Here is a 6,243-nt window from a genome sequence, read left to right as displayed (position 1 = left end):
CTATAGAGAATTATCTCCACTTCATTTGTCTTACAAATATGAAGAGTGCCAGTATTGTCAGCATTATTTGAAAAAACTATAATGGTCAAGAGGAACCAAGAGGCATGGGTTGGAGTCCTGCCCCTTCCATTTACTTGCTGTAAGACCTTGGATCTGTTTCCCATCTGTTAAATGAAAACACACATGCAGCTCGTTGCCTTCCCGCCCCTCCCACAACGCATGACCCTGGGATCTCCTCCCACCCCCCCACACTCGCTTGCCGCCATGGTTGACAAGGAAGCAGCCTTTGACGACACAGTGGAGGCACGCGTAATCAACGAGGAATACAAAATATGGAAAAAGAACACCCCTTTTCTCTATGATTTGGTGATGACCCATGCCCTGGAGTGGCCCAGCTTAACTGCCCAGTGGCTTTCAGATGTAATCAGACCTGAAGGAAAAGATTTCAGCATTCATCGACTTGTGCTGGGGATACACACATCAGATGAACACAACCAGCTTGTGACAGCCAGTGTCCAGCTCCCTAATGACAATGCTCAGTTTGATACATCACAGTACGACAGTGAAAAAGGAGACTTTGGAGGTTTTGGCTCTGTCAGTGGGAAAATTGAAATAGAAATCAAGATCAACCATGAAGAAGAAGTAAACAGGGCCCGTTACATGCCCCAGAACCCTTGCATCATTGCAACAAAGACTCCATTCACTGATGTTCTTGTTTTTGATTACACAAAGCATCCTTCTAAACCAGACCCTTCTGGAGAGTGCAACCCAGACTCGCATCTCCATGGACATCAGAAGGAAGGCTATGGGCTTTCTTGGAACCCAAATCTCAGTGGGCACTTGCTTAGTGCTTCAGATGACCATACCATCTGCCTATGGGACATCAGTGCAGTTCCAAAAGAAGGAAAAGTGCTGGATGCAAAGACCATCTTTACATCTTTACATCTACTGTACAGCAGTATTAGAAGACGTTTCCTGGCATCTACTTCATGAGTTTCAGAAATTTATGATTTGGGATACTGGTTCAAGCAATGTTTCCAAACCAAGCCATTCAGTTGATGCGCACACTGCTGAAGTGAGCTGTCTGCCTTTCAATCCTTATAGTGAGTTCATTCTTGCCACTGGATCAGCCAACAAGACTGTTGCCTTGTGAGATCTGTGAAATCTGAAACTCAAGTTGCATTCCTTTGAATCACAGTAGGATGAAATATTCCAAGTTTGGTGGTCACCTCACAGTGAGACAATTTTGGCTTCCAGTGGTACTGATCATAGGCTGAATGTCTGGGATTTGAGTAAAATTGGAGAGGAACAGTCCCCAGAAGATGGCCCACCAGAGTTGTTGTTTACTTATGGTGGTCACACTGCCAAGATCTCTGATTTCTCCTGGAATCCCAATGAACCTTGGGTGATTTGTTCTGTATCAGAAGACAATATCATGTAAGTGTGGCAGATGGCAGAGAACATTTATAATGATGAAGACCCTGAAGGAAGTGTGGATCCAGAAGGACAAGGGTCCTAGACGTGTCTACACTTACGATTTTAGACTCCCCTTGCTTTCCTCTGAACCTGAGATTGATTTAACACTGGTTTTGAGACATGGACTTTGTTCAGCCCTCCCTCTGTAATAGGTGTCACCAGTAACACTACAACCCCAAGCAGTGTGTGTTTCCTGAACCTTAACTAGGGGTACTCATTCAAAAAAAGCCACAGATGTATTTAAATTTTCTTCAGGAATTTTCTGGTGAAAAGCCCAGGTTTAAAATAGCTTCAGAAATGGGGCATAATATGTGTGATTATTTTTCTTCTTAAGCTATATCCCCAATTTTTTCAGACTCTAATGGCTAGCATGAATAAGGAATAGAGCCAAGTGAGGTAGGTGTCTGAGCCATGAAATATAAATATTACAAGATGTCATTTTTATTCAGAAATTAGGAGACATTCAGGTCATACAAGTTCCTACTCTACAGTCCTCACGCCTGACATTCCAGGAGGCATTTTCCCATGTAGACCAGTCATCTATTGGCTTCTTCAGTTAAGATTACACGTTCCTCCTTCCCCGTATATTTTGCTTGTTAGTGTATTTCTTGAGCTGTTTTCATATTATTCTTTTCCTTTCTGAGAAATGATTTTTATTGTGTTTTTTTTTTTTTTTTTAAACTTGGGACTACCAAGTTGTAAAGATGTATGTTTTTGTCTGGCAGTTCTACCACAGGTGAGATATCAAGTTGAGAAGAGTGATTTGATAGTTTGTATTTGTTTCTAAAACTAATCCTTGCTAAAAAAAACAATCCCCCCAAGCCCTCCCCCACACCAGTTGCATAGGGTGTTATTGAACTTAAATGAGGAACTGCTGGCAAAGTGCCTGCCATGTTAACTGATCAGCTTGGGACACTACCTGAGATGAATACATGTGTAACACTGAGCAGAGCAGGAAGGGGCCAGCCAGTGACTCTCCTGTGTTCGAAATGACCTGTGCATTTCTCTTGAGAAATAAGCCAGAGTTTCTTGAGATTCTGGTTCACTTCTTGGTCATCAGTTCTGCAGATTTATTATTTTTTTCTAGTTATTTTGGGCTCTCTGCCTCATGATGCTAAGTCTAAGTCATCCTAGTTGAAGGTGTGGAAGGAGCTGAATATAACCAGCGGCTAGATCCAGGCTACCTGATCCTGCCTAGGCCTTGGAAAGTAAAAGGGATCATAAGGGCATGTGAGACATCCTTTCTTTCCCTAGGGAGGGCAGGACCTCAAACTGATTCTTTCAATGGAATTCTCAGTCCTGGGGTGAACGTAGGCTTGTAGCTTTGCAGGAGCCAGAATTCTACCTTTTTGAATACAGATTCCAACATGATTTCTTTGTTTAAAATCTCCAGAAAGTGGAAGTATTTGAGGATGAGGAAGATCCTCTGGTAAGATTGGTGTGGGGGTGGGACTGGGGCTATCGCTGGCTGCCTCTGGCGGCTGGTGGCTGTCTAGTGACAAGCTCTTACAGAAACAAAGGAAGTGGTGGCACAGCAGGGGCCATCCCTTGTGGGGACTCTGGGTGGCTGAAACTCTTATCATCTCCTTTTCTCGCTTCCAATACTTATCGGGAGGTTGAAAATACGGACGTTATGATGAAATTACCAGGTTTTCCTCCCGAACTTAATTTCTGTCAAGGAGAGGGAGGATCCTTGTATTGAAATGCTGGCTTTTTCGTTTTCAGTACCGCCAGGAGATGGCGCTAGGGCTTGGTTCTTACTGAAGTCCCTGAGATAGCAAGCTAGCCTTGGCACAGGTAGGGTGGAGGCTTCCTCCTGCTTAACTTTCCTCAGATTCTCTATTCTCAGGAGTCGGGGAGAAAGCCTGTCATGGCATTCATGAGTTAAATGTACTTCTCTTCTCATTTGGTCAATAATTGAGTTTCTGGTCACGTGCCCTAAGTTTTCAGTTCTTGATTCTCCATCTGAAGGTCATGCTGCCCGTTATCTCCCTGCTTAAGCTAACATGAAACAAAAGAGTGGAGAGGGACTCGGAATGAACAAGATTAGAACGTCCCAGCACACTGCATAGAAGATGGTAGGAGATCGTATTGAGAAATAGTAGCAATTTTGGATCATGTCCTTAATTTATTTTCTTCTCAGACCTTTTCTAGTAAACCATTACTTATAGTCCTAGAGACCAACATAGCTGAGGCCAGAGACCCCATCACATTCTGCTAGGAAGTATTTATATTTGAGGAATCAGTTCCTAGAATGACTAATAAAAATGCCCACCACATCATGAGAACTGCCTACACACACACACTTCCTCCAGCCCAGGGCTATGTGGACACAGGGAACTCATCTCACGTAACAGTCACGGTATTCATTACTTGTTGCTGTGACAATATGCCTGATGGAAGCAACTTAAGGAAGGGTTTATTTGGGTTTACAGTTCCAGGGATATAGTCCATCATGGTGATGCCATGGCAACAGGGGGCAGCTGGTCACATTGTGTGCACAGTCCAGATCAGAGAAAGAGATGAGTGCTTTATGCTCAACCCATTTTCTCCTTTGTATTCTGTCTAGGACTCTAGCCCATGAAATGGTACTGCCCACATTTAGGGTGTGTTTTCCTAACTCAGTTAACCTAATCTAGAAAATCCCCCATAGACTGGCCCAGAGATTCGCTTCCATGGTAACTCTAAATCCCATCAAGTTCATAAGCAAGATCAGCTGTCACAGTTGCAATAATCTGGGATTTGCATCTCATGACCCTATTTTTCAGGCCAGAAAACTGAAGCTTGGGTAGATAATTTGTATGAAGTCACTTGACTTGTGAGCAGGAGAGGAGGGATTGAGATTCCAGGCCCACATGCTGGCCACCATGTCACAAAGAGCAATTGTAGGGGATGAGCTGGTATCCTGGGGACAGTGCTCAGTGGCTCCAGGTGATGGCTATGTTCAGAGGCACCCAAGTGTAAAGGTGACCGACTCATGTAGTGTTCACTGGGGACTTAGCACTGTGCCAAGTCTGGTGACGTCTTGTCACAGTGTAAAAGACAAACCTCTGAATCCTGTAAGATATGAGCTCTGTTCCTCTCCCCTCTCCCCCTTGTTGTTACTCTCCAGGAATCTTTCTTTTTCTGGGACTTTCCAATCATTTTTCTATCACAGGACCTTTGGTACCTGCTGACCCCTGACTGGAGTGCTGTGGTAGTTTGAATGAGAAATGTCCTCCATAAATTCATGTATTTGAACACTTGGTCCCCAGTTGGTGGCAATGTTTGGGGGAGGTTATGGAACCTTTAACAGGTGGAACCTTGCTGGAGGAGGTATGCCACTGGGGGACAGGGGTTGAGGGGTTATAGCCTCATTCAACTTCCTGCTTGCATCCTCTGCTTCCTGTGTATGAATGGAATGTGGTCAGCCAGCTTCCTCCTCCTGCTTCCAGGCCATGCCTTTCCTGCCATAGTAGACTATACCCCCTCTGGAACTGTACACTAACATAATAAACTCTTCCTTAAGTTACCTTTGGTCTGGTGTTCTATCACAGCAAAGTAACTAAAATAAGTGCCCTTCCCTCACCATACCATTTGTTTTCCTTCAAATATCCACACAGACAGCCCTGTATCAACACAGAACTTGATGAGCACCCCCCCCTGCCACAGCTCCTGATCTCATTAGTCTGTTCTGTTTCCTTTGACTCACTTAAATGACCTCTCATCATTTCAAGTGGTGTGTTGGTTAGTTTTCCTGAGTATTGTCCATTTCTCATCATTAGAACACAAGCTGCACCAGGGGCTGCACCAGGGCCTGCAAATCCAGTTCCCTGCTGCATTCCTAGAACATGGACTCAAAGGTGGTACTTAATCAATGTGTGTTGAATATGATGGCTGGATGCACTCATAGCTGTGGTCAGGGTCACAGCACTCTTGGAGAGCCTCAAATACTTTGGGCTCTCTGGGACATTGAAGATCATCAGTCCATGACAAAGGTGGGTCATCCAATGTTGAAATGAACAGGCTCTGGGACTTCAAATTTTGACTCTGATCTCCACTGTATAAATGAGGCCATGCTTTTACCTCTTTCATGCCTGAGCTTCTTCATCAGTAGTTGGAGATGATAATAATAATAATAATATCTGCCTTGGAAGCTTGCTATGGGGATTAAATGAGGTTGTGTGGAGGCTTGAATGGAGCCTGGCACACGGTGCTCTGTGAATGTTTGTTAAATAGTCAAGCAGAATCCTGTGACTTCAGAAATTCAGAAAAGTGGAAATTCTCAGGGGGAAGGCCTGCCTCTTGGAGGAGCATGGATTTGTAGTTGAAGTGACAGGCAGTGGAGTAGTCTGAGTGGGTGCTTGTCTTTGCTCTGGTCCCAAGTTCTTATATAGATATTTGTTGGAGAAATAATTGTTTATTTATCCATTTTCTCATTCAATATTTATTGTATCACTGACTAGAATATAGCAACAATATGGCAAATAATAATGAATTAACCCTGCTGATTCATTTAAATTTTGAAGAACGTGTTCTTCTTAAAAATTATTATTTTGGGGGCTGGAGAGATGGCTCAGCGGTTAAGAACACTGGTTGTTCCTGCAGAAGACCTGGGTTCGAATCCCAGCACCCACATGACAGCTAACAACTGTCTGTAACTCCAGTCCCAGGGGATCCAACAGCCTCTTCTGACCTCCGTGAGCATTGCATGACACGGGTGCAGGCAATACACACATACACATAAAAATTATTATTATTATTGTTTTTTGGAGATAAAGTCTCACT

At 43.8% G+C, this 6,243-nt stretch overlaps 1 pseudogene; it reads left to right on the top strand.

Moving 5' to 3' along the window:
* The first annotated feature begins 264 nt into the window (after positions 1–264).
* On the top strand, positions 265–1,537 carry LOC103738467 (annotated as a pseudogene).
* Positions 1,538–6,243: the final 4,706 nt, after the last annotated feature.

Source organism: Nannospalax galili, unplaced genomic scaffold (genome assembly GCF_000622305.1).
Source record: "Nannospalax galili isolate Female #2095 unplaced genomic scaffold, S.galili_v1.0 scaffold898, whole genome shotgun sequence".
In the NCBI taxonomy this organism is placed as follows: domain Eukaryota; kingdom Metazoa; phylum Chordata; class Mammalia; order Rodentia; family Spalacidae; genus Nannospalax; species Nannospalax galili.
This window is presented reverse-complemented; position numbering and strand designations above follow the sequence as displayed.